The sequence below is a fragment of the Rousettus aegyptiacus genome, unplaced genomic scaffold (genome assembly GCF_014176215.1).
Source record: "Rousettus aegyptiacus isolate mRouAeg1 unplaced genomic scaffold, mRouAeg1.p scaffold_m13_p_15, whole genome shotgun sequence".
Lineage (NCBI taxonomy): Eukaryota > Metazoa > Chordata > Mammalia > Chiroptera > Pteropodidae > Rousettus > Rousettus aegyptiacus.
In genome coordinates, this window is record NW_023416290.1 from 53326332 (window position 1) to 53345652 (window position 19321).

Consider the following 19321-nt stretch of genomic DNA (forward strand, 5'->3'; position numbering starts at 1 on the left):
TTTTTGGGCTTCGTAAGGTAATGAGATTTGCTGAATTTCAGAGGTGGGCGACGGGTCCAGAAATACTTACAACATCCCGTGGCTGACACCCAGGGCCAGGTAGAGCCCATCGGTCTTCAGTTTGCAGTAGCTCAGTGTAGCCGAATTGCTCTTCATGGGTTATCACCGGCTGGGGGCCAGGAGGTGAGGGGCGCTCACTGGGTTTATTCGTTCCGAAATCAGTACACGTAATTTGGAGGAACAGGGGGTGGGAAGCAAAACCAGACTGGAAACTGGGTCACTCGATCACTGGTGCCGAGAGACCTAGAGGCATCATGGGTGGAAACGACAGCCCGGGGCAGTCTTCTGATTACCCCGCCCCGCCTCCCGCCGGCCCAGCCACTGGCCTGTCCCTGGCTCCATGGACTCTGTGGCATTTACAGCTGGAGGGAATGACATATTTCAGCAGACTCATTTTCCACTCAACAACTTATCTCGTAGATCCTTCGTGTATGTATAGGTTGTGCACACATACACGATTTTCCAAGTGCCGCATAGTATTTCGTGTTTTTTTTTTCCCAGCCGTTTCATATTAATGGACGTTTTGCTTTTATCCATTTTCCCCTCATATCTTTAGCTCCCCTGATGTCATGGAATTTCTTTTTTTACTCATCGTACACCTCACATCTCCCTCCAACCTTCCCTACCCCCTCCCTCCCTCCCTCCCTCCCTCCCTCCCTTCCTTCCTTCCTTCCTTCCTTCCGCCTCTCTCCTTCCATTGCAGCCATCCGTCTCTGGGCCCGTTTATCAAGCATGCTGTCCCTACAGATGCTAGGTGGATGGGTGGGCCACAATGCCAAGGCCTTGCCTCCAGGGCCCTATTCCGATGGCCGGGCGGCTAGAGAAGAGGGCCATGATGGTGATTCCTGGCAGCAGGTGCTCAAGGAGCGCTTTCTGCCTTTGGGATGTGAGCATCTCAGAGGCAGAAGCTGGTCTTTCAAAGGAGTGGACAGCCTTGGGACCAATATTATCAGGTCTGCTTTCCGGGACCTTCTAGGATCTTCGTCGGCTGCCAACTCTCCTCTTTTTCTTTTTCCTTTTCTTTTTCCATTGCTAGAGGCTGTGGCTTGAGCAGAAAGACACCAGGGCCGGCTGCGGAGTGATGGCCTGAGAACAGGTAAGTGCCGTCGTGTCTGGAGGGGATGGCGTTCGGGGGGACGGGATGGGAGAGAGCAGCACCTTGAACAGAGTCGCATATCGGGAGCCAATCCAAAGTGGGCGCAGAGCCTCAGGTCCTCCTCCGTTGAGGAAATGAAGTAAAGATGAATAACACGGGAGTGACGGTGGCGCGTGTGCCCGAGACGGGCCCGGGGAGCGAGACGGGCCCGCGTCAGCGCCACTTTGTTTTCCAGACGAGCTTCCCGCCGGGTCCCGTGCTGGAAGCCACACCCGAGCCTCCCTCGCCTTTCGTCCTCCGCCGATTTCCTTTCTCGGGCGGCCTTTGGACAGTGATCGCAGCAATGCCCTACAGAGCGTCACTCACCAGCAAATGGGGTTCTCATGGCGGAAGAGTCGGTAGCAGTGGGTCAGAGCCTGGGCTGCAGAATCTGACCGTCTCCTCTGCTCCTTGCAGTCTCGGTCACCTGAACGGGTCAGTTTTGTCCTGCGTAAAAAGGGGGAAGTATCCTTTTCCCCTCTAGGGAGGCCAGGGGGTGTAAAACGAGGTTTTTTTGTTTTTGTTTTGTTTTTTTTCCATGTGAAACACTTAACCTAACCTAACCCTAGCACGGTGCCTGGTGCATAATAAGTGCTCAGTAAACATCACACACACACATGCGCCGCCTTATCCAAGAGGCCTTTCCCGGCCACTCTATATAAACAGTACCCACCTCACACTTCCATCTTTCTTTTTCGGTTCTTTCTTTATCAATCTTTACAGCCCTTATTGCTGTTTGTTTATTAACTCTCTGTCCTCCGGTCTCTCCTAAGCCCCACGAGTGCAGAAATGTCTGTTAATTTTGTCTCATGGTTTATTCCCTGGAGCCTGGGTAGGTGCCTAGTAAGTATTTGTGGAATGGATGGGTCTCTATGTTAGAGACGACCTCCAGGCCCTGGCTCCAGCCCAGAGAGGTAGAGTAACCTGCTCAGGATCGGCTCAGCTGTTGGCAACAGCCTATTTTCTAATTTAAACCATTAACGCCTCCCTGTTGAGCAAAACAAAAGACAGGACAGCAAAGCAGCACTAAGCCCAGTTCCTGCAAAGCTCAGAGAACCTTAAATGAAAGTAGCAACGCAGTGACAGCCCTCCGTCAGGACCCCCCTGCTCGGTGGTACCCCAGCTTCTCTGAGCAACACTCTTCAACCGCTGAGTGCTAACTCTTGAAGAGAAGACACCGTCCTGAGTGGCTTATGCAGGGCGGTGTCCAGGCCTGCGGGCAGTGGCGGGGCCCGGGTGAGAATGAGTCATGTCCCCCGTGCCCACAGGGCTGCCAGCCCATGCGGGCACCGGGGTTCTCTGCAGCGGGCCCCAACCTTTTTGGCACCAGAGACCGGTGCCCCTACGGGAATCCAATGCCTGCCGATCTGAGGTGGAGCCGAGGTGGCGATGCTTGTGCTGGGGAGTGGCAGCGAGTACGGATGAAGCTTTGCTGGCCCGCCGCGCACCTCCCGCTCTGCGGCCCCGTTCCTAACAGACCGCAGGATCAGTCTGTGGCCCGGGGGCTGGGGACCCCCGATCTAGAAGACGTCGAGTGCCGTGTGTGGTGCCTGTGTCCATACTCGGGGTCGCCTCCAGAATGTGCCCTTTCTCGCCTGGTGGTCCTTTCACTTCCGGGGTGCGTGTGCGTGTGCGTGTGCGTGTGCGTGTGTGTGTGTGTGTGTGTGTGTTTCCTCTGGGCCCGGGTGCGGGACTGCAGGGATAATGAAGGCAGAAATTGCCTCTGTGATCTGGACCTCGTCGTCCCGGTTGTCCTCCGGCGTTTTTTACAGTTCCCATTTTTTAGATCGGGAGACCGGAAGCTCAGGGAGGCGTAAATACGGAGGCCGAGGTTTGAACCCAGCCCTGAGCCGTCCCAAATGCCCCACCCTCTGCCCACTGGCTCCTCGAATGCTATACTTGGATTCTGAACTCCCTGGTTATTGAGCAATAAAGACAGGCTGAGGGCCATGCCTGATTTTGTTTCTTCTTTGCTCATCGTGGTTTTCAAACTGTTTTCTGTGTCTATAAGAGGGAGCCGGGCACATGTTTTGTCTCGTTTCCTTGTGATTCTCCGAGTAACAGCAGTGAGCTGTGGGGACGGAGCCCACGCGTTGGAGTAGCACCGCCCCGGATTCCAATGCCAGCCCGGCCTTCAAGTTGCCGTGTGGCTTTTGTCCAGGAAGCAGTCTCTCTGGGCCTCGGTTTCCATATCTGTAAAAAGGACCCTTCCTTCGAGAGGATTTGAGACGTTAAACACGAAATGTGAGGCATGCCGTCTGGTGTATAGCTGGCCATCAACAAGTGGCGGCTATTTGTTATTATTCCCGTGATTGTTGTGTGTTAGCGTGTAGTGTTGGACTTAACTGTTACTCCTCCGCCCCTCCTGAGGATGCAGACCAAGCCTTGCTCATCTTGGCGCCCCCGCCTGCCAACACGGTTCTTGGCATGTGGTCGAGGGACCCTCTTCTAGGGCACACAAATGAATGAGTGCATGAGCCAACGAATGGGCCAGTGGTTGGTCGGGGACCCTGGCCAGTTGCTGGGGGACGTGTTTCCTGGAGCCTTATCCCCTGTGGTCAGATTCAGGCCAGGACAACGGCTGGGTTGTTCCATTGTTCCCAGATAACGGTCCCTATCTTAACGTCTCCACGGGGCAGCCCTGGCCACACCCTGCCGGCCCGTCCTATCGCTGCGGTGAAGAAGGTGCTCCTGTGGCCGGCGCTGCTGCCCGCCTCCTCCCTTCCCTCGGTGATAGCGAGCATGTAAGGGGACGTTTCTTTTTCACGTATTTCTTTTTATTCTTATGATGGCGACATTGGTTAACAAAATCCAGTCAGTTTCAGGTGTGTAGATGCATTGCATTGTGTGTTCACGGCCCATAGTCAAGAGTTCTTTCTGTCTTTTTTCTGGAACTTTCCGTGTTTCAGTGAAGACCTAGAAAAAATGTTGAAAATGCTTTACCTTCTCCTGCCTCTCTGTCATGTGGCCTACGTCTTCCAACCGGTGCCTCGCAGTCACTGTGTCTGATCGAAAAGTCAGTGCCGTCCCTAGTGTACGGTGGAGGAAACCGAGGCTTAAAAAGGACGGGATCGCGCGCGGCACCGCCGGCTGGTGAGAGGGCCTTGGACTGCCGCAGCTCCGCACCTGAGTAGAGCCTCCCCCACCGCAGGGCCCCGTGTGGTTGTGTTGGTCGGTGCTCTGACCCCGTCTCCGTCTCCAGAAGCGGTTTGAAGCTGTGTCATACTAGTCATGATCCAGGGCACCTCCGAGTTAGCGTCTCGTGACGTCCCGGCTCCCCGAGAAGGTTTACGGCGTCGAGGCGTCGTCGTGCCTCCCCCATGGGTGAGAGACGGCAGCCCGAGAACCGACGTGGCTTCCGGGGCTGAGACGCTCGGGGGACGCGGTACTTTCCTTCCTGCCAAGCTTCCCTTTGCTCTTGAATTCGACTCTTCCACCAGCTTTTCTCAAACTGAGTTCAGTGTTGGAATCACCCGGGGAATTTAGAAATCTTGCTGCCAGGACCAGATCCCCAAAGAGTCTGACTGAATCGGTCGGGAGTGGGGCCCGGGCCTTGCGGGTGCCACATCTCCCCAGATGACGCTAATTGTGCAGCCAAGTCAAGAACTGATGTCTCAGATCTCCCCCCGTACGGGGATGTCAAGAAGCTAACGAGAAGCCAGCAGTCCTCACACTCCGTTTCAGACCGTGGTTCCAGCCTCCCTATGGCAAACCTTGACTCGGCCCTGCTCACCTTTGCTCAGGTTCATGGCTGCCCGCATTTCAGAGCTGACAGTGCTGAAAGAGGAAGCGAGGGGTGCGGGTGAGGGGGTGGGGGTGGGGGGACAGGGGAGATTGGAGCAGCCCCCAAAGCTGCCGTGTGTGTGTGTGTGTGTGTGTCCCTGTTGTATGCCGGGCACTGTTCTAAGCACCTTGCGTATATTAACTCATCCAGTTCGGTCCACATATCAGCCCTCAGAGGCCTCTGCTGATACTGTCCCCATTGCACAGATGACCAGACCGCACATGGAGGAGATAAGTCACCTGCTTGGGCCGGTAGGGCCAGAGCTGGGATTCGAAGACAGAGAGCTGGCCCTGGAGGCACCGCTATAACCACCATGGCTGTTGCTTTGCAGAACGGCGTGGGAGCCGTGGTTCCCTGGCGCCCACGTGGCCGGGGCAGTGCCCTCGCAGGCCGATCCGTTGCAGTGGCGGAGGGACGTAGGTCTGGTCTGTCACCGTGCTGTCCAAGAGTCCCTGTGACTCCCCACGGCGTCTGCGAGGGGAACGCAGGCTCCGTGAGGGACCAGCCTGGCCGCCGGCAGCCGTCCTTCCCACTCCCTGCCACACGCCCCCTGAGGGCCAGCTGCAAGTCCCCTCCCCTGCTCTGCCTGGTGAACTCCTGCTCTCCAGTGCCTGCCTCACACATGCAGGAAAGTCGGTGACGCTTTCCTCTCTGTTCCCAGAGCTCCTGGCCCCTCCATCTCTGATGACGTGGCCACAGCCTTTCTCGGTACCTTCCAGTGGCTCGTGAGCACCTCGTGAGTGGGGCTCTGCCTTACGCATGCCTGTCCTGTCCTTGGCGTCCACCATGTTGTCACCAGTGGGCGGCCAGCCCCGCCCCGGGGAGGGGGGTGAGCTGCTGTGCCTCGGGTTCCGCCTTGTTTCGGCCACGGAGACACATTCTCCTTATCGTCCGACAATCAGGATTTTCTGTTAGTAATGAATGTTTTCCTTCAAGGTACCTCGGGCTCCAAAATACATAATTGACATTTATAGTGTTTTCCTAGATGTTAGATTTCCTAAAAATCCCAGGCTATGATTTTAGAGGAATCTTGAGCTCTGTGGAAATTTGCCTGTTTCCAGCCTTGGGCTCTCTGCATTCCTGACTTCTCAGGGCCCAGAAGAAAAGGAAGAAAGCCAACCAATCCTGGGAACGGCCCGTGTGAGGAGAGTTTGGTGTCTTGCATAGTGTCCAGCGTGGCTCCTGAACTTAGCCACTGTGGGACAGAGGAGGCAGGGGCAGGGGGCTTGGTTTCTCGGAGACCAGAGGTGAAACGTCTCCTCATGTGCCGTTGTGGGAAGGACAGTGGTCGCTCACCAAGGCATACTGAGGAGCCTGGCCGGAGTCTGAGGGTGGGGGCGGCCACACGGGAGCCACCAGCCTGGGACTTCGCTCCCGCTACAGTAGAGAGGACAGAAAAGTCAAATTTAAAAGATGCTGAATGGATTCTCAAGAGTTTATTCTACAGAAATACATGCACAGGTGCAGGTGGATCGAATTGGATCTTCGTCTCAACGTTATTCGAAAGAGCAAACAACGAGACGCGATCTGTCCACTTACTTATTTATGGCATACAGCGCCTCGTTTACAATCAGATGACCGGACATATAAATGACAGGAAAGCGTGACCCAAACTTAGAGAAAAAAATAGTCAACGGAGGACCAAACAGAATCGAGCTGCTAGCGCTCTTGGTGATGCACATTCTCTGATGAATGTATAATGACATGCGTCCGCCATCGTGACGTCATCCGGAGCCGTTTCACGGTCCTAAAAAAATCCTCCGTACTCCTCCCATTCACTTTTCCTAAAAGCTCCTCAGTGGGGAGTCGGTCGATACAGCCATAAAATAGAATGCTGTGCGACTGTTTAAGAGAATTAGTGGCTTTCTGAAGCAACCACAGCCTTGAAGCTACATCAACTATCGCGAAGCAATGCCAGCCTCGATCATGTTGGTTTTTAAAGGGAGGGCTTAGAACAGTGTGTAGAGTGTGCGGACAGCTGCACTAACTCAGCCGCCGATCCCAGACCGGCCACCTGTACTTCCTGCGTCTACACTTAGCACGCTCCGTTGTTGTCGTTTTTTGCTGACCTGGAGGTCCCGGAGGCAGGACCTGGTCTGTCCATCCGCAGTGACATTGCTGAGGTTCCGCCCAGAGCCAGGCGCGGACCGGCCTCCCCGTCGGCATCTGAATGCGCGAACCGTTTCACACTTCCACAGGTGCTTTCCGTCTGCCGCTGCTCAAACGCACGAGGCTGGATGGAATGGCAGCCCCGCAAGTCCCTTTTCCTGGGTCCTGTCCCTGAGCTCCTCTCTCTTCCCTGGAGTTTCTCTGCTCTGTGAGGCCTCCTCAGCCACGCCAGGTTACAGAGACCAAGGAGAAAGGGGAGAGGCCCAAAATGGACCTCTGAGATGATCATATGCAGCTGACGTTGTCGGTTCAGTCAGGCACATCTGATTTCATTGGTTTTGAGTTGTACAGGCCAAGTGACCAAGCCACCGGATCAGACTTAGGTCTGACAGCACACTGGGGAGTCAGACCTGCTGGGGTTTGAGGCTACACTCCGGCTGTGCGAACTTGGCCATGTTACCTAATCTTGCTGAATCTCGATTTCCTGATCTATATAAAAGGATGCCCAAACTCTTCTCTTGAGGTATTGAGGGGATGAAATGCGCTAACTTAAGTGGGGGTGCCCTTTGAGGAAAGAGGAAGGTGGAGGTGCTCATTGTGTAGGGAGAACGTGAAGGGGGCCCCCCTGTTGTTCTCAGGCGCCTCCTCCTTCCTGGGGGGAAAAATCCCAGCTCCAAGTCAGGAACGTTATGATTCGGCTCTCGCTCCTTTATTCAGTGCACTCGTCGCGGCCGCCCAGGGCTCTCAGCTTAAGCAAATAAATTATCCTGCTCCGTCCGGCTCTGTGTTCTGTAGCCAGCCGTATGTTTGAGCTTGATAGAGATTCTTATCAGCGGGGTAATATTGCCAGCGAGGGGTGACATTGCTTATCAGAGGCCCTGCGGAATCGGAGATAGCAGCCCTTTCTTTTAGCCGCAGCCAGGCCTCCTGTGCCGTGCGGCTGCAGGAGGGCAAGAGGGCAGGCCGGAGCCTGGGACCGGGCAGCCTGGGCTGCGCTGGGCATCGCTGGCCCTCCTTTTTCAAGACAGCCATTCCTAGTAGCCTGCCTTGCCGGAAGTAGGCCATTTTGAGGTTTTTGCATATGATAGAGGCCAGGGGGCAGGGCCTGGGGGCGTGAATGAGGAAGGAAGGCTGGAGCCTGCTGAGGGCGAAGGGCAGAGCTTCGTGGGTGGGGCCTTGCACTGGTGCAGAGAGGCAGTTGGCCCCCCAGCTGCAGAGCCCAGCCCCGTGGCATCTGCCCTGGGGCTCTGCAGAGCGGAGGCAGCTGAGGCCAGGCACCCAGCAGAGTCTTGGCTGTGGGAGTGATGAGGTGCCCGGTCACGTCCGTGTCTTCCTCTAGAATGCCCCCTGGTCTTTTCTGCCCTGCACCATGCCCGGGAGGCCAGTCTGTGTGGGTGGAACAGGATGGGTGCCGCGCAGGGCTCTGTGCTCGCAGCCTCTGTTTGGGAGGCACGGGCAGGATGGATGGGGGTGTGGTCAGGCTATTTATTCTGCTTCCTCCCTGCTCGTCCCTGATTGACATGGGCAAGGTCTACACAGAGGGCCCTGCCTTTGAATCCTGATTTTGACACTCACTCACTGTGTGATATTAGGCAAGTTGTTAAACCTTCTGTAGCTCTGTTTCTTCATCCATAGTATCGGGGCGACCCCACTTTTCTTGCTGTGTCTCTCTTCTGCCCCGAGGCACTGGATGAAGGCGTACTGCGGGGTCCGCCTGGGCCTGTCTGGGGCCACAGCTCACTGCAGACCAAGCTCTGGTGTAGGCAGAGGAGGTTGGAGTGACCACATGATTTGGGTACTGCAGCCTCTGTTGGGGATGAGTGCTCAAGCCTTTTCCCCCCTGATTTTTGGGAAGTCCTGTCCTGCCCAGCCCTGCGTTCAATCATCAGAAAGGGAAGGAGAAGTGGTTTTTCCCTCTCCCTGGACCTTTTCCAACCGGCGGTCCAGCCCGTACGTCCTGTCTCCTTCCCTCTCCCCCCCTCTCCTCTCCTGTGCTTCTCGCTGGGCCGGCTGAGTTCTCCCGTTTTACTGGGTTTCCCTGTCCCTCCCCTCCCGATGGCCAAAGCCAGCGTCTGAACACACAGCTCTGACCACGTGCCTCTCCGCTTAAACTAGCGTGGCGTCTAAGGACCACGTGAAGGTCGCCCCCCCCTCCGATGCCGCCCCGGTCACTCTGAGCCTCTCGCGCGGCACGTGGGTCCTGGCAGGCGGGTCTCGGCCCTGTCTTTCCAACCCGCCCCCGTCCCGCCCCTTCGCCCCCTCTGCATGCTGGGAGCGCCCTCGGCAGCTTCGCTTCGCTGTGCTTCGCGGATGTTGTGATTTTTACAAACGGAAGGCAAGGCCCTCCACCAGCGGGAAGGCCACGGCTCGCGTCGTTTCAGCGGTCCGGAACCAAACTGGCGGCACCACAAGTCACCCCAACACTTAGAGGCTGTAAACGAGGGCTGCTTATTTCCTCCTAGGCTCGTAGGGTGGCTGAGTCCTGGTGGGCGGTTCTTCTCTCCCGCTTGGAGTCGTCCGGAGGCACTTGTGACCACATTCATGGGGAGCCCTTCCTGAAGCTGGGGGGAGGCCAAGGTGGCTTCACTCAACCTCCAGTGCCTCAGTGGGGGGTGATGAGTGGCCAGGGCCTCTCTTTCCATGAGGTGTGAACCCCAGTCGTCCAGCCCAACCTTCACAGGTTGGAAACTGGGTTCCAAGTGACCGGTAAAGCGAAAGCCGCCTGGCCTCCCAAAGGCTAGTGCAGAGCCGGCCCCCATCCTGAGGGCTAGCGCACCCCTAGTCTGCCCGCACCCCTTCCATCACATTCTGGAAGGGGCAGCCACACGCCAGCCTAGACTCAACAGCAGGCGCGACCGGCTCCCCTTCCAGCGGGAAGGACCGCGCGCACATTTACAAAGATGAGAGGGATCCTTGGCCAACGTCGCTGGCTCAGCCCACCCCAGGCGCAAGCCGCCCGCCTTCTGTGTTTGTGAGTCTCGGTCTCTGTTCTCTTGAACCTCCTGGATGGTCTGTTCCGAGGCAGCGAGCACAACAGAAACGCTGGAGCCAGCTTGTCTTGCTGCAGATCTTGCCTCTGCCACTAACTAGCTGTGTGGCCTTAGGCAGGTTTCTTATTCTCTCCATGCCTCGGGGTCTGCAGCAGGGAAATGGGGATGACATCAGCTCTAGAGCAGAGCATGTGCGAGGATTAGCTGAAATACAGCCGTGTGTGGGGTGTCTGTGCACGCGCATGCCCGTGTATGTGTGGATGTGGACCTATACACCTATGCACATACAGATATGTGAATATGTATGTAAACGTAGGTATGTGCATACACAGAAGTGTGTCTGTCTATATTCGTGTGTGCACATGTATGTGTATATGTGAATGCATGTGTGTATAAGTATATATACACGTACGTGTTGATACGTGTGTGTGTGTGTGTGTAAATCTAGTGCATAGCTCATAAGGATTTTCCTGGTTTGTACGTATGTTTGCGCCTCGCACGGAAGTCCCAGCCTCCCTTGCCCTGCGTCTGGTCCCAGTGTTTTCTAGAGAAGTTTAAAGTTGGACCTGAGAGCTGCCGCCTAGCCGGGTCTGGAACAGAGGCCTTCCAAGGCTAATGACCATGCTGAAGCCTGCCCTTGGGAAGCATCAGAAGTATCAGTGGGTCCTGGTAAAATATCCATTATTCCTGGGCCCCACCCCTGGCCTGTCGAACCAGAGAGAGAGAAAGAGACTGAGAGGAGGGCCTGAGAGTTCGAATATTTACCCAGTCGCTCTGGGGTTGCTTGCTGGGAACTCCCACGACGCTGCTTTTCCAGGCGGCTGGTCTCCTGGCTGCCCAGCGCCGCGTCCAGTGGTACCATCGTCACTCTGATCACGATGCTTTCCTTTCCCCTCCCAGAAATACCTGCTACATTCCACTCCTACCCAACCAGGCTCCCGGCGGTGCGCACAGCACAGGGCCGGTCTCAGGTGTGAATTTGCAGTCTAACTGAGCATTCCCACCTCACCGAGGAGAACACCATATCCTCGCCTCACCTTTTCCCGGCTGAGCTGAGGTCAGGTTTAGCTCTGGGTGGCCAGACCACCCCGGGCCGCCCTCCCTTTCATTCCGAGCTGATTCCCCCCCAGGGGACAGCTTCTGGGTGTTGCAGCCCATTGCTTTGTTAGTTGCACTGAGGCTGTATTATGCTCTAAGTATCACCCTACAAGAAAGATATATTTAAATAATTTGTCCCGAAGCAAGGCGATGGTCAGTAATTTACAAAAGAATGTGGAGCCAGCATTCAAACCCTCGTCCACCTCACCTCTAATATACCAGAGGTGAGATCAGTGAGATTTCTTTCAGGGTTGTGGGACCTAAATACTTCCCTTTAACGTGGCTGAGCAGAATCTCGCCGAGAAATTTTTTTCCCATTTGAAATGTGCAGACTGTCCTTGGGGTTATGACACGTTCCAGAAAGTCAGGAGCCGCCCGGGGCTGGCCGCACTGGAAGGCGCGCGGTGTGTGGGGCTGGCCGGGGTGCGGCCGCTTGGAGTCGGGCTGCTCACTGCCTGCCTCTGTCCGGTCTTTCGGTTGTAAACATGTTTTCCTCCTCGCACTTTGGCCTCCGCCGTGGTTTAAATTCCAGGTTGTAAACCCTTGTAGACAGGGGTTCGGATCTCGGCGTTAACCACCCCCTGCTCCCCAGTTGTGTGCGCGGGGCTGGGCCGCTGCTGAGGGCTTTCTAACCCTTAGCCGATGCTCACAGCTCCGTGGCCAGAGAGGATGCCGAGGCCTCGGGGAGCCGCCGGCCTGGCTTCAAGCCCAGCACGTCTCATCACGCCACCGAGAGTCCTTTGTTCAAGAGGTCGTTACCTGAGTGTGTGTGAAGGGTAATGGAGGCTGCGTTCAGATTATGGGGAAAATCGCCTCCCTTCTGCACGAGCGGAGGGTCCCCGCTGCCCGCATGGTGGAACGGCGGACCGCTGCGTGCACCGATGCGGGTGCCTGACTCGCTGCCCCACGGAGCCTGGCGCTCTTTCCGTCTGCCCCATCTGCCTCCAAGGACTCCATCGCCGTCCCTGGCTTGTGACGGACTCGCCTAGTGATGTGTTGGATGAATTAATAAATAACAATTGTGCATTACCAGTCAGACTACTTTGGGAGTAAGGAACTCCTGTCTGGGCACCCGCTGGCTGCGTTTCTTATTACAAAGCACTAACTACCTCCTCCGGAAAAATCTCCAAGACCGGACAAACTAAAGAAGGAAGCTAAAAACACTCAGAGATGACTAAATGAATGGATACATATATGTACACACACACACACACACACACACACACACACACACACATACTGGTAATCATTTGGCCATACATATTAGCTGTAGGCTACTCAGGTTGCCACGTACCCCTTACGAAGTTTGGACCCATCCTGCCTTCCGCCTCCCCTGAGCCCCCGTGGCAGGGAGCTGCCACGAACCTGCCCGTTGCAGCCTCTTCTCTTTGGCCCGTGGCACAGACCAGACACAGGGCCGATCATGGCCTACGTGCCCCTTCTTCAGAGGGTCTCTGTCACCGTGGACCGTGTGATGCCCCTACTCCCATTTCCAGCCCTCGGTTTTTGTAACACACGTCTCTAATGAATAAAATCATGATTCGTGGTGTTCGGAGCCAAGCCCGAGTGGGTCTGTTGTGCCCCGGCGGCTGGCATGGTATTTTTTAATGGCCAGCAGCAAGGGCTTGGGTCAGAAACACCCGGATGTCCTGTGGCTCTGCCCCCGTCGTCTGAGTCACCGCGTGGCCCGCCTCGCACGGGGATGGGGACTTGTAAATGAGACGGCATGGGAAGAGTGCGGCCCACGTCACAGCTTCCTCCGGGAGAGCGCTCGGCCATTGTCGCCTGGCGCGTGCCTCCTCCGCGCCCGGCCCTGTTCGGAGCTGTTTACATCAGGTTGGCACGTTGCGGGTCATGGGCCAAAGTCCACCCACCACCTGTTTTTGTAAAGCCCACGAGCTAAGAATGGTTTTTACGTCGTTAAATGGTTGAGGAAAAAAGTGGGAAGAGCAATCGTGTTTTGTGATACATGAAAAGTACACAAAATGTCGTTTCCGCGTCCATACATAAAGCTTTATTGGAACACAGCATGCCCTTTCTCTTGAGTAGGTCTACGGTGGTTTTTATGCTACAGTGACGGAGATGAGTAACTGGGACATCGATGGTGTGACCCATAATGCTCAAAACACTTACTCTCTGGCCCCTTCCAGAAAGAGTTTGCCGACCCTGGGGATTACATGAATGAGCTCATCTAATCCTGCACAATGCAGGCTGTTACGGTCACCATCCTCGTTGTACACATGGGGAAGCGAGGTACAGAGAAGTTAAGAAATTGTCCAAAGTGGACCCCAGGACCCCGTCAGGGGAAAGAGACCTTCCTGGACGTCAGTCATGATCCCCCGGTGGCGTGAGGGAGCTTGGGCCACAGTGCCCGACGCTGTTCTTCGGTTAAAATTCCACTAAAGAAAACTGCTATCACTTCCTTACCTCTGGCTTTGCTTTTGTTCATTCTGAATGTTTGATTTCTTCGAACGGCTTTGTTGAGAGAGAATTCTCATACCATACAGCTTACCAATCTCGGGACATTTTCCAGACCTCAAAAAGCAAGTCTGGACCCTTGCTGTCGCCTCCCAGCCCCCGTCCACCCCCGGTCCTCAGCAACCTGTAATCGACTTTCTGTCGCTGCTCAGGATATTTCCTGTAACGAATCGTAGGAAGCGTCTTTCAGGACCGGCTTCGCTCACCTGGCATGAAGTGCTCAGGGTTCATCTCGGGTATCTGTACTTCATTGCTCTCTATGCAAGAATACTCTTCCATTGTATGAATATAACGCCACATTTTATTTCGGTCGATGGACATCAGGGGGTTTCCATCTTTTGGTGATTATGAATAATGTGGCTCTGCAGGCTTAGGTACAAGATTTCGTGCGGATGTATGCTTTTATTTTTCTTGTGTGTATAAACCTAGGCGTGGAATCGCTGGGTCCTATGGTAACTGTGTGTAACCTTTTGAGAAAGTGCCAGGCTGTTTCTCAAGGCGCCTGCACTGTTTTTCATTCCCCTGGAACATGCCATTCATCCATGCTCCTCTTTAAACATAACTCGATTCCATGTATATGGATTTTTAGGGCATGCGAAATTAGTTAACGGTGCTAGAAATCTGTACAGCGGTTGCCTTGGGGAGGGCAGAGACCGCTATGAGAAAGGCACAGGGCACTTTGTGGGCGAGGGAAATGTTTTCTTGTGTGTCTTGGCGGTTTACAGCTTTTTGGTGTATGTGTTTGTCACAACTCATCAAACTGTTCATTTAAGATCCAGACATTTCACTGGGTGTTAATTATGCCTAAATTAAGGGGAAAAAAATACCCCCCCCCCAAAAAATAATAATAATAATAAGTGAAAGGAGGAAAAAGAAAAAATATATATAAATTATGTCATCATATGACTTAAGCTTACCCACCTTCTGCTGGACAGAGGGCCTATGCCTGGCAGGCAAGGCCAAGTGTAAAGGCTTTTAATTGATGTGATTAACTACATCTCTATAGGGAGCCTCGTTAACATCTAGGGGAAGGAAAAGGAGATTATTTTCCACTCTTCTAACTAGGGGATGCCTGGAAGGGAGTCATGGGGGGCGCTTGGAGGGCTGTGCCCTGCAGTGGGGGGAGGGGGCTGCATTTCCCTTTGGCATTAAAAATACATTAAGAAAAAAAGTTGTTTTTTCGGTCGCTGCTGAAACTATCTTCCATTTTCATCTATGGGGAGGAGGAAACTAACCAGATTTTTTAAAATATGTTTTTCAAGGCTGCATCATCCACCAGAACACAGCATTTAGACAGAACACTCTTAATCCTTCCTAAATACATTAGTGGCTGATGAACAGACAATAGGAAACAAACAAAAACAGAAGTGAAAGGTTTTCTCTCTCCCCCTTAGAATATGCAAACGAATTCATGAACCGGCATCAATTCACAGAAGATTAGGGTTGGGCAAGCCTCATTAATTATCCACATTAAAGAAAATCAATATTGTAAAACTTTTTAAAGTACAAAAATTGCTACATTTTATTCGTTGGCTAGAAAAAAACATATTTGGCTAGGGGAAAAAAAAAAGCCTAAACGTATAAACAACACCATTATTTGGGGGAGGATGTGATTATATGTGCTTTTTTTTTTTCTGATTGCTTATCTATGATTTACTTTTCTCCAGTGACTATGTATTGCTTATGAATTAAATCGTTAAGGAATTATTTTAGTTCTCTTCTGAAGAGATATTTCCTTGGGTTTTCCTCTCTCTGGTGCAGACTCCCCTTCCTAGCTAACTTTGGGGTTAGATAGGTCAGGGTTTGATCTCGCAGGATCTTGGGGGGGTCACATATCTTTTCTGTGCCTCGGCTTCCTCATCAGAAGATTGGAACTGATATTACTGTCCCCGATGAATTGATGTCATATGGACACGGGAAAAACTCCAGCACAGTACTTGGCCCTTGGTTATCAGTTCCTTCCTTTCCAACCTGCTTTTAACCCAATACATTCTTGGTACCTGGTAGCACTCAGCATTATAGTCTAGAACAGTGGTCCCCCACCCCTTTTGGCTCCTAAGAGAATCCGGTGCCTGATGATCTGGGCTGGAGCTGAGCTGGTGATGCTAGCGCTGGGGAGCGGCCGCAAATACAGATGGCGCCTGGCTTGCTCTCTCACCGTTCACCTCTGGCAGTGCTGCCCAGTTCCGGTACCGGTCTGTGGACCAAGGTTGGGCAGCATCTCTAAAAGCTTAAATACACCCGCACGTGGTATTTGGTGTGTGTGTCTGTGTGCACATGCACACGAGCAGGTTCGCAACATTTGTCTGCACAGTCAGCTCAACATTCAAAGAACACCTCCCTCCCCTGCATGAGTTCAGACTGCCCGCAGCTGGAACTAATACCCATCACAGACCAAAGGCAGAACGAATCACAGCGAGCATCTAGGTGACAGGAGCATTTATGTTCTCCCCTGCAGCTCGGTCTCCCTGGCATGCGGCTCGGGTCTTCAAGCAGTGTGCCGGATGTGTTGGAAATGTTCCCTTCCTGCAGATCAGGATAGTTGAATGCTGTCCCAGGCCGAGTGTGAGTATTGTTTATTTTGTGTTGTTCTTCCCCCCTTCCCCCCAGGGCTGGGGGAGGGGCTCAGTAGAGAGTGAGTCAGGGTTTCGCAAAATGTGTTTACCCCGGTGGAACATGCCGGGTGCACGTGGGCAGAAGAGATTCGCCGGCAATCCAGACAGGAGTCATGCGCGGCGATCTCTCTTTCTCCAGAATTGCCTCTAGAAGCCCCTGTCCGCCCCTGCTTTTCCTGGCAGAAGTTTTCAAACTTCGGTTTGCAAATGATCACCTGGGAAGCTTGTGAGACGCAGATTCCAGCGCCCCCTCCCCCACCAGGTTTTCTTACTCGGCGGCTCTGGGCGGGGCCTGGGAAATGGTCCATTTGACCTGGGAGGGAGGGGGGAGGTCAATAGAAGCTGAGCGCCTGGGACCTCTCAGGATTTCAGGAGTCTGCAAGTAAGGTTGAGAACAAATACAAGGGTTAGCTTCAAAATATAAAAAAACAAAGCCGAAAGATTCAAATAGTGATACATATTTATGTAACTTTATAGCAGTTTATCAGATGCAGCCCAGCTTTTGCAGACAAACAGGAATTATTTCTAATGTAGGTTCCGCATACGTCTAATATATATATATCTGATATGCTGTATGCCAGGCCTACAAGAGCCTGGGACAAGCCCTGACCTCGTGGACCTAGCGCTGAGAAATAAAGCCCGGAGTGATTTCTTGTTTTCAGCATTTCGTTTGGAGGGGTCCTTAGAAGTGTTCTTCAATGTCTCGGTTTTACCATCGGGAAACCAAAGTCTAGAAGGAGGATGACTTGTTCAAGGTCATGTAATAAGCTTCTTGGCGAGTCCAGACTAGAGCACAGAGTTTACGGCTCACGCGTGTGCACACGCGTGTGGGGCCTGGTACGTCCCCCTCAGTGGTCTCTTTCTTTCCCATCTCTGTTTCGCTTTGGCTTCTCTCCCTTTCGTTCCCCGTGCCCTCAGGCCAGTCTGGAACCCAGTCTGGAACCCTGAGGGGTGTGGAGGCGTGGTGGGGGGGGTGGTCTCGAGGTGGAAACTGCTAAGCAACAGGCGGTGCATGTGACAAGGCCAATCTTCAGCTTAATTCCCTGCAGAAGAAGAAGGGCTGAGTTTCCCCCTAGAAGCTGAGGCATGAAAAGCCGGCCGACTTCTCCACACCCACTGAGCACCTACTGTGTGCTGGGCGTTGTGTGCAGTGGGGGACGGCAGTGAACGCAGCCGACAAAAGCCCTGCCCTCAGGGAACTTACATTCGTTCACCCGTCCATCCATTTGACTGGTACCTAGCAAGCACCCTACTATGTGCCCAGCACTCTGAACAAGGCAAATACGGAGCTTAGATTCGAGTAGGGGAGACAGGCAGTCAGCAAGATGCCAGATCCATGCACAAATAAGGCATTGCCAAATACCAGGAAGAGAGTAAAACAAAACACTGAGAAGTGGGGTGGCCGGGTGCAGGGCCCCCCCGGGGACAGGGTGGTGCTCGCTCCAGTGCTAAGTGGCCTCTCGCTGCACGCCAACCAGCAGCATTGTCAGCAGCTCACCCCGCCTGGGTGGCTGAGCAGCTCGTTGACAAGCACGTGGTCTTTGGGGTTAAATACCTGTCGCATCCTGAAACATCACCGTCCTGCAGTAAGGTGACGTGTTAGTATCACAGCTGGCATTTACTGGCTGCGGATTCTGTGCTGGAAACGGCTCCCGTTACCCGTGTGCTCTCCCTCGGTTATCACGGCGTCGCGACGAGGTTGGTGGCGCTGTTCATAGGATGTCGGTTTGCAGATGAGGAAGCCGAGGCACAGGAAGGTAAGTGACTTGCTCAGTCACAGGGCTGAGGAGTCTAAATCAGGATACCCTCCTGGGCAGCTTGCCTCCACCGCCGTGCCCTGCGGCTTCTGGATTTCCTGCCCTCCTCTCCCGGGGACTGTAAGGAGGTCACTGTGACGTTGGGAGGAGAGTGTGGGCTACGGAGTCAGGCCCATGTTTCACTATCCGGACGCCTCAGCCTCTCCGAGCCCCAGATTTCTCACTGGTAACATGGGAGTAAGGATGCCTACCTTGCAGCGTCGTCAAAGGGGCCAAAGGAAATGGTAATATTTTTGGGCGTTTGCCACTCGGTAAATGCTTTAAGACATTTTAAAACAAATTCTTGCTGGTGTAATGAATGAATGGTGAATTCCACATGCCCTGAAAGGTGACGTACTTAAAGCCTTTCGTTGTTTTTCTGACTCTCTGCCTTCCGGAGATTGTGCTTTCTTGCCTGCCGTGACCAGTTCCGGCCAATGAGTACCGAATGGTAGTGGCATGGAATTCCTGGGTCTTCACACCGGAATGCCAGAGAGAGGCCCTCCAGAGGTGTGCTTCCGTCCCTGTCCGTCCGTCCGTCCGTCTGTCCGTCCGTCTCTTTCTCTCCAGCCCTGTGCCCTTGTTCCTGGCAGCGCTCTTTTCGGCCCGATCCGGATGGCACCAGCGCCGAGTGCCATCTCTGGCTGACCGTGAGGGGCAGATAGCCTGAGGGAGCAATTCATTTTTGCTGTTCGAAGCCACCGAAATTTGAGAATACATGTTAGCGCAGCATAGTATTCCTGCTCCTGACAGACCGAACCTGCAAGGCAAAGAGATTTGAGCCGCCTCTCCCTGGATCGATTGGTAGGGTCCGCCTGGAGCCCCGAGTGGCCAGGCGTTCTGAGGTCCCATCTGGGCTCCGATGGATTGGTGATGTCTGCCATGCTCACAGGTGGGACCTGTAGGCCCTGGCACCTCACGCTTCCTTCCCCGCTGTACCTCCTGGAGGCGCTCCTAACTGGATTCTTTCTCTAGTGCATCCTGAGGGCGGCCCCAGACGGACCACCCCATAAACCTCTCCCATTGGCTTTACGTGGTCTTCACCCTTCTCTTCCTCAGCACAGACTCCTCTGCTTGGCTTTCGAGGTCCTCCGAGTTCTGGCCCTAACACGCTCTCCCAGGACTCCCAGACGTTCCTTTCCGTTCCGGCACCTCGGTGCTCCTCGCTGGTGGCTGAGCACGCAGGCCCTCCTCTCCGCTGCAGGCTTAGGGCACAGGCCCCTCTGCCGATGCGGCCCGTCCACCCGCCACCCACC

General features: G+C 54.2%; 1 long non-coding RNA gene across 50 annotated transcripts in view; it reads left to right on the top strand.

The window, feature by feature from the left end:
* Nucleotides 1-19321, top strand: part of LOC107506203 — a 579061-nt gene that overhangs the window by 152341 nt on the left and 407399 nt on the right. For 40 of the 50 annotated variants that reach the window (XR_004954759.1, XR_004954740.1, XR_004954739.1 and 37 more), the window contains 3 exons: nt 1097-1156; nt 1392-1630; nt 16113-16219. This is a non-coding gene — a long non-coding RNA (uncharacterized LOC107506203). The remainder of the gene's footprint in view (nt 1-1096; nt 1157-1391; nt 1631-16112; nt 16220-19321) is intronic. The other 10 variants (XR_004954757.1, XR_004954738.1, XR_004954748.1 and 7 more) reach the window with 4 other exon arrangements.